This window comes from Eptatretus burgeri, chromosome 8 (assembly GCF_056783735.1).
Source record: "Eptatretus burgeri isolate ZD-2024b chromosome 8, Ebu_testis_v1, whole genome shotgun sequence".
Lineage (NCBI taxonomy): Eukaryota > Metazoa > Chordata > Myxini > Myxiniformes > Myxinidae > Eptatretus > Eptatretus burgeri.
In genome coordinates, this window is record NC_140968.1 from 90,304,832 (window position 1) to 90,321,786 (window position 16,955).

The window sequence follows — 16,955 nt, forward strand, 5'->3', positions numbered from 1 at the left end:
ACATTGGTTTTTAGTTTTTTTCCATTACCTGAGATAATTGAATACAGTCTTTTTCCAGTTGTGTCACAAACTCTTGGGAGACATCTTCTCCTCTGCAAAGTTCTAACTTCTTGTATTCATCACCAACAGATGATTTGATATCATAACAGAAACCACAAGGAGTATGTTTTTGATATTTATTTGTGAATTATTGATTTGGATTTGGAGAAACAGTGTCTATCTTTTCAAGGATACTTTCAAAATCAGAGTATATCACAAACAGATGTTTTGTAGATTGGTTAAAATCTTTGTATGACATGTTTGAACCTACTTTTGGTAAATTGATTTCAGCTGATTTATTACTACAATATTTCAAATGTTGGTTTAATCGTTCTTTTGTATGAAAGGAGTTGAGACATCTCTTACAAGGATATGTTTTACATTTTCTATTGTATAGTTGTGATTTGGTTAATCTTGAGAAATTTTTGATGTGAGCATAATGTGATTTTTTTTTTCCTTTGAGGTGAAGTAGAGAACGTCAATGTGTGTTTCATCATTTTTATAGTTGTGTGAAAATTTTAATATCTGAACTTTGTTTGTATCTGTTAATCCGTATAAATTGATAGATAGATTATTTATTTTCTCAAATTTAGGAATATCTCTCAATAACATTGGAAACTTGAAATCTTTAACATTTCATGTATTCCCATATTTATTAGAATGAGTTACTCTTTCAGCATTCCTTTTTGGAGGTTGTAGGTCAGCAAGAACAGACCATATAAAGCATTTATCATCATTGTTTTGAATATTAACAACTGCCTTTTTAAGTTTTATCTGTTTTGGTAAATCAATGAATGAGGAAGCATTGAGAAGATCTGATTTGAGGATGTGATTTTCCAAAAAGATTATTTTTTCAATAACGAATCCACTACCTTCCATGTAGCAATTAACATTTTGCTCATATCTTAGAAGTTCATCATATACATCACAATCTAAGAAATCTTGACATGTGATAAAGTGAGGGTTTGTTCTCATGCAGGGAGTTTCTTCACCACCTTACCTTACCGTCATTTTAATTTTTACTCCCATATAAAACTTAAAAGTGTTGATTTCGCTCAATGTATTTTTAATTCGAATTTCAATTCTTGGTTTAACCATAATAATTGTCTCAATGATTGATGTTGGTATCTTATTTTTATATGTCCTTTAAAGGCTTCATCAATATTTTCAATAGAGTATCCAAGTATCCCCTCTTCATTCTTCTTGTGTTTTTGTATTTGAAGGTGTCTATGAAAATTTCCTTGAAGAATATCAATGTTACATGTATCACAATGCATGTATTTTAAAGATATTCCTTCAACAGATCTTTTATGTTTTTGGGTTTGAAGGCCTCTTCTAAAAAAATTTAAGAATATTAATATTACAAACATTGCACTACGTTGTATTCACCATATTTATATAGGAAAACTTTACTTAAAATAAAAATCAATTATTGGCACAGGTCCATGTTAGTTTGTCTCTTTGAAGGAGACTGTTTAAGTATTAGAACCTTATTTTTCAATTTTTTTAATCATCTTTGTCTTTTGCAATTCCTGTGAATAAAATGAAATTTTCTTGATGAAAATATTGTAGTAATTTATTGGTGAACCCACCAACTTTTTATTTAATAAATACAATGTATCAAGACACAAAAGCCAAGTTTCACTCAATTTGTAAAATTTACTGAGAAATATGTCGAGGTTGTAAAATTGAATAAGGATAAATATAACAACTATTGGATAAAGCCCATTATGACTGATAATATGAGTTCTTCAATTTCCTTCAGTGGAAGTGCTTTTAGTATATCTGGAAGAACATAAATTAAAGTGGCCGTAACAAAAGTTTCTCCTCTCCTTCTGGCAATATATTCAAAACTAGGAAAAGCAATGAAACAAGAAAAAGTATCAAAAAAGAAAACCCTGATGGATGAGGCTTTAGAAAGAAAAAGATATGACCAGCACCAATAAGCAAGGAGAAATTTGTATGTTTTTTTCAACAACCCGAAAGATGTAAATCTTGAGGAAATAAAGGATGTTAATATATCAGGTGAAATGACATTTCATTCAGTAGTAGTTCAGGACCATTTTATAATTACCTTTAATATAGAAAATATAGTCGTTGAATCTGTTAATGAAAAAGAGTGTATGGATGTAGATGGTAATGCTTTTTCTACGAATTAAATGAGTCATTTTTCAAGTGAAGATTTTGAAGACTATGATGGTATCTCTAATGGAACAGAAGACAGTTATGATTCTGAGAGTTTGTGTTGAAATGATAGTAATGAAAGTTGTTTCATTGATGATCATGAAAGTACTGATGAAAGTACTGAAGTTCATACTGAAGATGAATTTTATTTTAAGTAAAGTTTTATGATATAAATATGAATGGTATACCAGATCTTGAGCTTCTTGAATTTACTGATTCTCCATGTGACAAATTTGAGAATTATCCTGCATGTGATAGAGTGTGATTAGCCAGAGTCAAAATCCAACAAACAGTGTATATTTTATGATTATCTTCGAATTAATGAAAATTAAAAAAACATATAAAAAGGAACAAAACTCTTTCAAAATTACACCGAAAACGAATTACTTTACAAGATTAATAAGATAAATGAACGTTAAGTACGAGGGTGATAATACACCTTTTCTTACAAGAGAAGAGACTGAACAAATGGCGATAATGTTTCATTGATTGATGAAGTATATTATTCACAATTGTCATTTTCAGGGAAATATCAACACAAAATAATGCACAAATATAATAATGGATTATCTTGAAATTAAACCTGAACTCAGGATAAAACATAGTTTCTAAAAAAGCCAATAAAAATTCAAATAATTTATTTTCCAAATTTACAAATTAACGATTTTTTTTACCCATTTGGGAAAATAAGATAACATTTAACAACCACAAAAATCTTCCAAACTCATCAAGATGTCTCATAGTTGGTTCAAGTGGAGATGGAAAAACCTGCCTGCTTTTAAAGATGCTCCTTGCTCCCAACTTTTTAGATTTTGATAATTTAATAATTTTTGACAAAGTCAAGATTTCAACCTGAATATCAACTACTCTCACAAGGTTTTAATGCTGGTCTTCAAAAAGAAGACATAATTGGTTCATTTAAACTTCAAAACAAACTAAATGATTATAACATTGAAGATTTAATACAACTATTTTGATACACAGAAATGTAAAAAGTAATCAAAGCCTATAACTTGTATTCTTATTGATAATACGGATGATATACCTTCACCCCATGATTTGGATAAATCAAAAAAGAATCTCGTTATTTTTGATGATTGTGTTAATGAGAGAAACCAAATGGTTATGGGTAGTTACTACACAAGAGGGAGGCATTCTTCTTGTAATTGTATTTATCTTCGTCAATCATACTTTCAACTCCCTTGCCGCTCGATAAGAAATATTGCTCATACTTTTATTTTATAAAGTTAAATTCAGTAGATATAAATAATTTTTCGAAATTCAATTGTTCTACATTGTGTAGTAAAAAATGAATTTGAGGAGTATATGAAACACATGACTGGAAAATATAAATACAGTGTTGTGAAACAACATGAGATACTGAGGGATATTTTTTATTTTATAAACAATGACATGCATGAATAAGAGTTGTTATTATTAATCTTGTGGGTAAATCTGCTTCTGGGAAAAACTTTTATAAACTTTGGTTCTTGATTCATGAAAATGAAAAGATGACATGTTTTTTTTTTAAATACCCCGTAATATGTCTTGTATCTACAACAACCTGAGTAATGCAACCAGGAGAAGTAGAAGGTAAAGATTATTTCTACATTTGAATGAAGGAACATATGCAATTTGAAGGAACATATGCAAATATCATTTGAATGAAGGAGGAACGAAGGTCAAATATTTGAGGAGGACTCTCTTGGACAAACAAAATATTCACATTGTAAGAGTAAGTTAAAGAAACTAAAATCTGGTGGTCTTAGGTTATTAGAAACTAATCCAAAAGGAATGAAACAAATTATTAAACATCTGAGTGGTAATGGAGTGAAGATTTTATCATTTGGTTTTGATGTTGATGAAGAAACTCAATGCAAGCATATGAAAAGCAGAGATACAAGTATTAGTGAAGAAGAAATTACAACTCGTATGAATGTTAATTAAGGATTTGATGAAATATTTAAAGAAAAGAATTGATTTGAACACATCTACTTTAATGATGAAGAAAAGGAAAATTTCCCTTTTGACCTTTACAATTCATTAAATTATATTTTCCAATAAATAAATGGATGCGAAAGAATGAGCAAGAAGATTTAAGGAACATCAAGAGTTGATTTCAAAAGTTGTAAATCAACAGGAAGGCATAAAGTAGAAATGCAGACAGAAACTAACAGGTGAAGAGGTGTTTGAAAGAAAATATAAATTTTTTAAACCACTTAAAAAAAAACCTTCCCAACAAATGTCTACAGTTCCTATGATAGAATACATCCCTAAAAAAACTTCAAATGACAAAAGATTTTCATCAAATGATGGAGCCAGAATTAGAAGATATAGGAGAATTAGAATATGATGATGAAGGATTATTTCAACAACTGGAAGAGATAAATCAACCCCCTGATTACGTTGTGAATACTCTCCAAAACAATGAATATTCAACACATTCAAAAACCAGAGCAGGTCTCATTCCAACAGAACAACAAGCAATATTCCATCTTGTTAAAGAAAAGGTATTGATATTTAATGATGAATTAAGGTTCTTGAGTTTTGTTCAACCACCTGTTAAATTAACTCTGAGATTAATGTTTCTTCTTACAAAATATGGAAGACAAGGTTCAACTGTGAGGGGTAAATCAAGTTATTTCGATATACCATTGAATATATATATATATATATATATATATATATATATATATATATATATATATATATATATATATATATATATATATATAATGAGGATGACAGTATATGTTGATTCACTAAACTTGCTTGATTATGGAGTTTCTGTTGTGAGTAAAGGAAGGAAGAATGAAAAGGAGAAACACATTATTGAGGCTTTAAGTAGGCTTGGTTCAGGTGTTAGTTTTCTTCAAAATGACCCATCACAATTAGTTCATTGACTGTTATTGTTGTTCGGAAGGAAGAAGGCTGGAAATTACAATTGTGTTAATGAAGCATCAGTCATTTTTGACCAGTTAATGAATATGAAAATAATTAATAAATATCAATACAAAGATATTTTATCCCATGTTAATGAGTTTAATTCTCTCTCATGATGAAAATGAAACCAGAGTTGGTGTCAAAGCCACCTAATGCTCGCCTGTTTATACATTTATCGTTTTTAAAAGACTCGTCTAATAATTAATATTTTTTATAAAGCATTGCAGTGAAGTCTGATCCAAATAATTTTAAAGCAATATATGTATTTGTATATTGTAGTCAGGAACAAGAGCGCAAGTGAGCACAATATATGCCCGAACAAGAAGGTATATACAGAATTGTGCTACGACATGGAAAACAGCATCCTGGTTGCCATGACAACCACTTTAGATGACGAATGTATGTCAGGACACACCGTCTCCACAGTCTGCACCTATGTACCAAATATGAAACGTGAAAGTTGAAAACTTTGGGAGTTAGAGTGCGGACAGGAACAGATGGAAAACAGCATCCTGGTTGCCATGGCAACCACTTAAGATGACAAATATATGTCGTGACACACCTTCTCCACAGTCTGTACCTACGTACCAAATATGAAACGTGAACGTTTAAAACTTTGGGAGTTAGAGTGCGGACAGGAATGGACGGACGGACGGACGGAGGACACATAATACGCCCCGACATATATATATATATATATATATATATATATATATATATATATATATATATATATATATATATATATATATATATATATACATATAGATATATACATATATATATATATATATACACATATACATATATATATATATACACATATATATACATACACATATATATACATATATATATATATATATATATATATATATATATATATATATATATATATATATATATATATACACATATATATATATATATATATATATATACACATATATATATATATATATATATATATATATATATATATACACATATATATATATATATATATATATATATATATATATATATATATATATATATATATATATATATATATATATATATATATATATATATATATATATATATATATATATATATATATATATATATATATATATATATATATATATATATACATATATACACATATACATATATATATATATATATATATATATATATATATATATATATATATATATATATATATATATATATATATATATATACACACACATCGGGCATATAAAAAAGTGTGGTGGATAAAAACATTAGAAAGGAAAAAATAACTTGCACCAAGAATTTTAACATTTTCACGCTCACACTCACGCCGGGGGGTATCACTATAGCTCTCTGTTCTTCGAACAGGCGAGCTATAAATGTAATCAATTGTAGATGCTAATGAGAATTATTTTTTATTGTTGAAAGCTGATAAAGAAGTATATATATATATATATATATATATATATATATATATATATATATATATATATATATATATATATATATATATATATATATATATATATATATATATATATTCATAGATAAGTATACAGTAAGTCCTTGCTAACCGGAAGTTCGCATATCGTAGTTTCGATTATTCGTAATTTAGTTTTAATGACCAATTTTTCAATTATCGCAAACATTTTATGCCTATCGTAATGTCATTGCAAGGAAAAACGCAAAAAAAAGTTTCAAACTGCCTGCAAAAAACAACAATCACACAGGATGCGCATAAACTGTATGCTGTACTGTACGTATTCTCTTCACGCTCGCCTGCATACCTTCCAGTATGAATCCCAAGCGACCCGCAATTCTTTTGCCGAGCACACCTCGTTTCAAGATACAACGAAAGGCTGTCACATTGAAGATGAAATTGGATATAATTAAAAGACATGAACGAGGTGAAGGGACAACGGAAATCGGCCGCGCGCATGCAATCGCTGCATCGACTGTACATTTGATCGTTCAAAGTTCGGCAAAGATAAAGAAAATATCACAGATTGCGACCAGTTCGAGTGCAATGACACTAACGAGAATGAGAGATGGTGCTATGCACAACATGGAGCGTTTATTATGTGTGTGGATAGAAGATCAAACTAAACGTCGCATGCCTTTATCTCTTGCTGTGATACAACAAAAAGCGCGGAGTTTGTTAGGGCATTGACCCACGATTACGTGATCAATTACTTCTCCAATCATGTTGAGAAGTACTCCAAGGAGAACAACATTGACAACAAATCTTTGCTGCTTGTAGACAATGCTCCTGCCCATCCTCAGCAAATGGAAGACTGGTGTGAAAACGTGCAGGTAGTATTTTTACCACCAAATACTACCTCACTTTTACATCCTATGGATCAGGGAGTTATTGCTGCTTTTAAAGCCTATTATGTTAAGCATACCATGCTGCAGCTTATCAAATAAACTGATAAGGACAAGCCATCAATCAAGGAGTTTTGGTGAACATACAACATAAAAATGGCTTTGGAAAACATTAAGGATTCATGGGCAAAGGTGAGTGCCTCCACAATGAATGCTGTGTGGAAGAAAGTGTGGCCTGAGTGTGTCCACAATTTCACGGGGTTTGCTGATGTTCCATTGATTACAAGTCAAATTGTAGACCTGGCGCAGGAGGCTGGTTTTGAAGAGGTTGACGAAGAGGACGTGGATGACTTACTGGAGTCTCATGCAGAACCCTTAAGCAATGAAGATCTTATGGAGTTGGAACAGCAGTGGGCTCTTGAGGAAGAAGAAGATGCTGTGACACCTTCATCTGAGCATCTCACCATGAAAAACCTCAGCCAAATCCTCAACTCATTTGAAAGTGCCATAGAATTTGTTATCGAGCAAGATCCAAATCTTGAAAGAAGCACTGATTTGAGCCGTGTTGGTAATGATGCCCTTTGTTGCTACAAGGAACTATATGCAGCAAAGAAAAAGAAAGCCATCCAGTCCAATCTCCATGCATTTTTCAAGCCAAAAGATGCAGCACCAACTCCATCCACCATCCAGGATGCTCCTTCAACCAGCTGCCAAGAGACCGTTCCCGCTGGTGAAGAAAGTGACAGCACAGTGTCAAGTGAAGAGGGGGACGATTCTGCCACTCCGCAAGTGTGACTTGTCCACCGCAATCAACTCCGTTCCTCCAGCCTCGGGGTAAGTCGCCACTACTCGAGGAGTGTGTTTTGTTTATTTGTGTTTATGTCAAAAAAATTCCGAGCCAAAAACACATCTCCCCTTTAACCCATTGGTTTCGATGGGAAAATATGTTTTGTTTAACACAGTTTCGCTTATAATAAGGTTTTCCAGGAACGCAACCCTTGCGAAAAGTGAGGACTTACTGTATATATATATATATATATATATATATATATATATATATATATATATATATATATATATATATATATATATATATATATTCATAGATAAGATAAGACACAGTAGTCTAATTACTGCCACTGAATGTTGGAAGAAAAATGATTTGTTTTATCTTTTTTTCAGGACTATTTAACAAGTGTGGTGTTTCAGAAAATAAAAAAAGAGATTTATAATCATTATGTACAGACTTTTTAAAACATAAATGAGAAGCACCATTCTTAGTTTTAATTTCACGAGTGATCACACATCTTCTTTCCCATACCCACTACAACTTGATGCAACAAAAGAATATGAGGCATCTTTATTGTCAATGGAAACTTATAAAACCTTGTTTAATATCACAGAGAAAAATGACAAGTTTAGTGATAATCCGGGAAGCGGATACAAAATGATAACAGTTTCACCCGGAGCATATGAGATTTCTCCAATGTCTTCCAAAATTGCTCGCCTTATGAAAGAACAGGGTGATGAACCAAAAAATATTGTTATAGATATTCAAAAACATATTTCAAAATCAATTATTAAACTTAAAAATAACTACACTTAATTTCACAATTGATAATTCATTTAGAGAGTTATTGGATTTCTCCTCAAAAAGATTGAAGCTAATGGAATGTTGGATAGTGATAATGTCATTCAAATATCCGCAGGCATAAATTTGGTATTAATTCACTGTGATTTGATTGATGGTGCTTATAATGATGGAATAAGAACAAATACAATATTTTCATTCAGTGCATACTCAACCCCAATTGGTTATAAATTCAATATGGAACCAAAAAAATCTGGTTTATCTTTCCGTGTCTGGACAAAACCACATATAGAGTAAATTTTCAGATAACCGACCAAGATTATTGCATAATTTATTTTAACGGAGAAGTTATATCCATCAGAATTCACCGACGTGAAGTTTTCCAATAAATAAATACGATGGTTATTGCAAGAAAACACGAGTTGGGAAAATAAAAAATAATGACAGGGGATGGGAAGTTCCTTTCCATATACTATAAGGGTGAAGGTATGCATATTGGGAGAAGATACTATAAACCTAAGAGACAATAGGGTGTAGGACATCAATTTAGAGAAAAAGGAGATGGGATAATTGATACTCTAATGGGTATCGGTTCTACTATTCTTAAACATTAAGACCGAATTGGTTCAACTGATTCTGCTGTGGGAAATATAGTAGGTGCTATAAAGAGTATAAAAGATGCCCAAAAGGAATCCCATAAATTGCAAGCAATAAAAGAAATTAAGAAAGGAAAAACTCAGTTGTCTCCCCAAGAACGACAGAAAATAATTTAAATACTTGGTTCGGCGTTTCAAAACTTTTAACATCTTGCATTTATTTCGTAAAAAGAACAAAAAAGTATGGAAGCAATTGATAGTATCTATGATTTGGATGATACCATTGTCATCTCAAACTCTACAGTTTACAAGACTTCTTAAAGGTAAATGCTAGGACAGGAAGAGAATGGAATATAAATGGAACAAAGAGTTTTGAACGAAATAATCAACACACTTATTTGAATCCAGCCGATAGCTTCTTGTTGTAGAAATTTACATTCACTCAGGCTGGGAATAACACAAACGCTACACTCGTAAATGATTTCTTCTGGAAAATGTTTGATCGTGTTCGTTTGCATCTTGGAATCATGGTTGATTATGTCTCTGATGCATCTGAAATGATGAAATTTACACTATATTCATTTTGTGATAGAATGGGTAAGGGGGCTGTCGATGGTTATATTCCTGATATGGCAACGAAAACAAACACAGACCCTGGTTATAGTCAAAGAAAGGCAATGTATAATGATGATACAAAAGCAGGTAATAATTTTAATGTGGCAGTTCCTCTTAAAGGTATATTGGATTTTGTGATTATAATAAAGTTCTGTGTGGACTTAAAATTAGATTTCAACTACAAAGGAATGATAATGAAAATACATTTCTTTTTGATGTTGGTAATGCTTTTGGTGCTCAGAATAAATTTGTTATTGATGAAATTAGTTGGTATATTAGTGAGTATATTCCTAATCTTAAAACAGAAGAGATGTTGAATGGAAGACTTAACTCAAAGAAACCACTAAATGTATCATACCAAAAAAGTCCACACGTCAAACTGAACCAAACCACTTGCATGTGGAATTTTGGTGTTCTGGAAGGAAAGCCACGATACCTTATGGCTCATTTTAAAGAAACCAGATGGAGATGCTGCTTCTGATAAGAATAATGCATTGAGTGATAATGCCAAGGTGAAACAATTTTGCGTTTTTCTGGATGGAACATTTTATCCATGAGATAGATTGGAAAAAAAATGATTATGCTGAAGCATACAAGTCTTACCAAAAGGTGTGTGAAAGCAAAGGTGATAAAGAACCCATTTTGGATATGGTTGCATTTAAAAGCTGATATATAATCTACGTGATTGACCTGAGCACTCAAAAAGAAACCATAAAGTCAAATTGAGTGGATACTTCCCTCTACATTGAAAGAGGAGAGAGTGAAGAAGTTGATTGATATTGTTTGCTTTTGGAAGAAACAGAATGACAGATTAATACAGATAATGGTGTTATGATTAGTGTTACATAATTTTTTGATAAATAAATGAGTTGTAAAGTGCTAACTGGGGTATATGTTAATCAAATCAATCTTAATAAACGATCATATTGTATTCAAAATCAAAAGCCTTGTATGATTAACTTTAATACAATTCATAGAAAAGGAGTGGAAAGAATTGATGTTTTGCTCACAAGAGAACAGGAGAAAATCTTGAACGATACTGGCTCACCTAAAATTATAATGTCAAACCAATGTTGAATAAATATTCAATAAGAGAGATGAGTGGACGATTTCTCCCATTTCTAATTCCTTTATTTGCTGGTTTAAGTGCAGCTGGAGCATTGACGGGTGGTATTTCAGCAGCGGTGAAAACTGCCAACGAAAGGAAGGCTCAAATATAGTTGGAAAGACATAACAAAGAGTTGGAGAAACAAATTAGTGGAAGTGGTGTTATTGTAGATTTTGCTGAAAAACTTGAAAGCCTACCTGATAAAGCGAGATTGTTATTTGGAAATATGCTTTCTTCTATCGCACAAGCAGGTGTAAAATTACCTAAAAGGAGTAATGGATTACATCTTTCTCATAAAAATGTAAGCATTGATGAGTGGTTTAAAGAATTTGGAAAGAATACAACATCAAATCTAGAACTTGCCAAATATTGTAAGAAATTAAAAACTGATAATGTGGTTATATGTATGACAGATGAAGTAACAAACTTGTCTAAATATACAAAGAATATTATGAATTTAGAAAATAATAATAGAAATGGTTCCCATTGGGTTTGTATTGATAATAATCAGGTTAAATATCATTTTGATAGTTCTGGTCTTCCACCACCTGCTGAAGTCATAAAATTCTGACTGAATGGTTTTTATTTTTTATGATGTTACTTTTTAATCAAATATAAATGACTTATGTTGGAAAAGATGGTTCTACCTTTGGTGTATCCCAAGAACTGGATATTGATTTCTCAAATTATTACACAAAAGCACAGGCTGAACGACAGAAATATAGGAAAGCAAAAAATGTTAATATGAAAAATGCTTACAAATTAATAAGTTATCCAAGACCAAATCAGGTGAATGACGGTAAGATCAAGTCATTTATCACAACATATTGTTCCGGGAATCCGCCGCGTTTGGCGTGCGGACGACCGTTCTAGCCAAATTGCGGTCGCACGCCCACCGAAGGCCGCAATCCAGTCGTGACTTTCCGGACCAACCCCAAAATCCAGTCATGGATGCCTTAACGCATCATAAACTAGCCAATTCTTCTGTCCACGTGCTACAGGGTCGATCGCCGAATTATCGATGTACCTAATTATTCGCGCAGACAGAAATACCAGGAGTTTATACCTGGATGGGACCTGCACAAAAACGAGCCACTTAAGCGGCTCGTTCCGTTTGCGAGGCCGAGCGGTTATATATCGCCAAGTCCCGTCAGACGAGATTATTACGTTTATCGGCTTTAATTAGCCAGTTAATTCCCCGAACGCACCATGGCAGTCAATGTGAGGAAAGGGACGCAACAAGCAGGTTCACGTTCAAACAATGGGTATTTATTTCTACAGGTAAGCAGTCAATGAGTGGGGGGATATGGGGACAAGACACAAGCAAAAGCCTACAGCCGATTGCTATTTCATTTACAGCACGCACTTAATACAATTCTACTTAGAGGGACAAGGCGCCACAGACTTTCATACAAAAACCCAAGAAAGAAAAGACACAGGCTCGTAAGCCTCTAATATTCCTCAGAGCCGGGATGACCAAAGGGGCTCCGAGAGGCTGGGCCGGTTACCTTGCCGCCCTGGTGGCGACTCGATGGGCTTTTGTTCGGTGACCCTGGGTATTTGCTTCTCGCTGGCTCATTGCCAACACGGCAGCGGTTGTAATGGCGGCTTGGTTGGTCCAGTGCCTGGCAGCACGCCCGACTTTCCACGGCCGTCTCCCCGACTTGGTTGGTCAAAGGCCTGGCAGCACACCCGACTTTCCACGGCCGCCTTCCCGACGACTCCAATGAACTCAACTCCATCGACCAACAACTCCGACCAACTCCTCTCCTCAACTCAACTGCCGCTTTCAAGTCAACTCCTCCAGGACCAACTGGTCCGGGGCGTTTATCGGGTCCGGGGTGTTCGTCCTCCCTTCCCGGCGCGCGGGGGAAAATCCCAGGAGTGATCGGGTTTACATACTTTTAGTAACCGCCATCCCTGTTTACGCCGTTCTGAGGGACCCGCCCCAACCGTCAATCCTGTTTTCGTCCCAGAATATCGGGGCGGGAGTTGTCGAGTTGTTTCTTTTCGGAGCATACTGTTCGTAACGGACGTGGAGAATGTGACTCCTTTGGCGGTGTTTGTGGAGATGGCGTAGTTGTAGAGATGTTGTTTATTTGAAATAAAAGATAGAACAGAATAACGGCTCACTCAAAGATTCACAGCCTGGCACACGAATAATTCCCTTTATACATCGGTGGGGAAATCTAACCTGGAACACACACTTATCGAAATAACTGATCTCTGGGGAACCTGAATGGTGTTCTGTGAATTTCCACCACCGTAACAATATATATCCCAAAATAAAATGGCTGTGTATTCCAAAGATACAGAAATGTTGATTTTATCTCGAGGTCATACAGAATTCACAGTTCCAATTGAAATAAAATTTTATAAATAAGGGTGTATCGTTTGAATGAGAATATAACATTGGGGATATGATATGAATGATTTCGGGTATAATTGGTCATTTAAAATATACCTAGAAGACCTGAAAGAATTAAATCAGTCTTGTAAGGAAGAATATTATCAACTTGGTGCCGAAAATGAGATTTGTGGAAGCATGATTAGCAAACAACAAATTAAATAATTTAATAAGGCTAAAATCAATAACTGCTTTGCCATAGTTTATATCATGAAAACACAAAGAATAGGATTTATTTCAGAAGTGAGGGAATACAAATTGATTTAACAATGGGAAGATGGGGAGGTATTGCCTGTCATCATATCAATCTGTCATATATTTCTGAGACATAAATGACGGCAAGAAGGCTTCAAGAAAATTATCATTTCTGTGTCCAAGCATACCTACAAGAAAAGGGTATTTGGTATTTTAATAAATATGTTCTACAACAAAAGAATGGGGTGTTTTCAAGAAAATATTGGCTTTACACTGATGTTGCTAAACCAACAACTTTGGATTTAACTAAAATGTTAAGTAATGAAAAGGTTTTAAAATTGAAAAAACATCTTTCAGAAATTCAGAAGAAATTTTACTGGTTTCCTGTTGTAAAACAAGGACAAATGTGTCCACAAGCAGCGTCCGAAAGGTTTTGTCGGCTAAAAATATATATATATTTAATTTTTTTTTATTTTTTAAAACAACAACAACTTCCGATATTTCATCACGTGCCTTGATTAAGCCAATAGCGAAATGTGTCATAATGTATTTACGTATTTACGATATATCGTGTATTTACGAAATAATTAATGTATTTACGAAATTACAATACGATAAATGGAATAATCTTTAAATAGTAATGTGAACTTTTCGAAACTTTAAAGCAAATGTCCGAATATATTTAAAAGTTCATGATAGAAGCTCTCAAAAGGCACCGTCTATGTGAGGATGTGTACATGTGCTTCGTATTTAAGGAGATCTGGATCTTGTACAAGAGCCGAGTCCTCGAGATTAAAGTTTTGTCTTCAGAAGAAGAAGAAGAAGAAGAACAACAACAACAACAACAACGCCGAGCTCTCTATGAGCAGCGTTCGCTACGCGAGACACTGCTAAAAACAAGGACAAATGTGTCCAAGAGCCGCATCATTCCACCAGTCAAAGGTTTTGTCTTCACCAGAAGAAGAACAAGAAGAAGAAGAACAACGCGGAGCTCTCTTAGAGCCAGCGTTCGCAACGCAAGATGCGGCTAAAAAAAATTGCATACAGGAATATCAAGAAATCCAGATTAATATGTGTATGATATTCTATGGGGTGAAAGTGATTCAAGGGTGGTAAGGGATGAGGAAGGAGTTGAAAAAATGAGGCAGGGGAGAAAGAAGAGAGGGAGAAGAGGGAGAAGGAGGCAAGGGAGACCAGAAGTTTTGCGAGTGTGGTTGGGGTCATTACCCCAGGCAGGCGCTATGCAACGGCGACATTAAGTCTTTACCTTCCCGGGGTTTGACTTGTCCAACCTTCTCTTCAGTGGGTGTTTTTTTTAATTTTCTTACGGCTCGACGAGTGGCTCGTCTCATCTCCTCAAGAAGGGGGTCGTGTCATGATCACGTGTTGAATGCCTATTCACCCAAATCTGGGTTCTCCCCATTGTCCAATCTTTCGGTAGAAGTTCTTCAAAGCTTCATGAGACAAATTCGCATACTGCATAGTTCAACTGCTCTCAACACTCTGAAACAAACAAAATAAAGGTTACAAACTGATTAGAATTCAATTACTCGTAGTGGGCCCATGTATTTTAATAAGGCTGACAAAGGTTCTTATAGAAGCATCTAAGTTGCATTACATGTTATATCAAAATTTTACCTTTCTTTTATTAATTTTTATACCTAAACGACATGCTAAAATCTAAAGAAGTCTCAGTTGTAGGTATACTCAAAAATAATCATCTCATTTGTTATTTGCATGTAGAAAGGGCGGAAGTTTTTGTCAGGGTTCCAATTTGCACAATTCTAGAAAGGCCTCTTCAGTTTTTACCATTAAAGAGGGGATAATTTTCCTCTCAAAACATGAGGCAATCAGTGAAGGTGCCTTTAGTGGGGGCAATGTTGTTGTAGCACAATTGAAAAGTACTATGATAACAAATAACATGTCCAACAAAAATCAACAATTTTGTCCACCATCCTCCAACGATCCCTTATGGTCAATAAAAAATATTCCATCATTTGTATAATAATTATGAAAGTTAGCTTCTTCTTCTTTAATTTTCAATGTATTTTAATTTGTCTGAGCTCTAAATACAACATTCAAACCCAACAACAGGACAGACTCCCCCCTGCAGAACAAGTACCAAATCCAAAGTGATTCGATTTTTTGCACAGTTATCATTTGCATTGCAATAATGTTAACATTCATATCTGCAAAACAATCCGCAGTTTCATTCACAAGCAGTTCCAAGGCAACTGCCATTTTTTATTTGTTTATAATTATGCCTCTACTAAAGGTAAAGATTCCAACCAAATTACTTTGAGTGTCACGCCGAGACTCTTTGTCTGATCGGGAGAGGATGCCAACCTTTAAATAATGTCTGTTTGTTTGATCAGGACAGCTCGCCAACCTTAAAACACACCAACTTTTCAAAAAGCAGAAACAGAATCTTTTAACAACCCCGAGCACAACAAATGGTTTAGACTCTTTTGTACAATTCAGAAGCAAGTTTACCAAATGGTTGAGAGAAGAGGCATGCAGGGAGGGAGGATAAATCCACCGATACTCCCCCAGGGAAGAAATCCCTTTCCTTTATGGTAAGCTCACTTTTGTTTCCCCCTTCTCCAACTACATGCCACTGATCTCGATTCACCAAGGCAAATTGCATCCTGTCACAGTCGCCAAATTGTGAAAGAAATTCAGTTCTTCTCTGTCGGAGTCTGAGACAATTTATTAACAGCAAACAGCAACAACAAGCAACAAACATGCGCATGGAGAAAGAGGATAAACAAACAACAAACAATATCAAACATAATCCCCTTTCTGCTCAAAATGCACATAGCAATCCCCTTTATACTATTTTAGACAGTAATAGTCAAGGGAGGCCGAGACATCTGCCAAGGGTAAATGGAAGGGAGGGCAAACAAGCATGAAATAATGTGAACACCAGTTCAGCCTTGAGGAGAGGGTGAT

At 33.9% G+C, this 16,955-nt stretch overlaps 1 long non-coding RNA gene across 4 annotated transcripts in view; it reads right to left on the minus strand.

The window, feature by feature from the left end:
• Window positions 1-8,680: 8,680 nt before the first annotated feature.
• Window positions 8,681-16,955, minus strand: part of LOC147022253 (uncharacterized) — a 136,375-nt gene continuing 128,100 nt past the window's right edge. For 3 of the 4 annotated variants that reach the window (XR_015061133.1, XR_015061134.1, XR_015061132.1), the window contains one exon: window positions 8,682-15,506. This is a non-coding gene — a long non-coding RNA (uncharacterized LOC147022253). Of the gene's footprint in view, window positions 15,507-16,955 lie in introns of all 4 variants that reach the window. The other variant, XR_015061135.1, reaches the window with a different exon arrangement.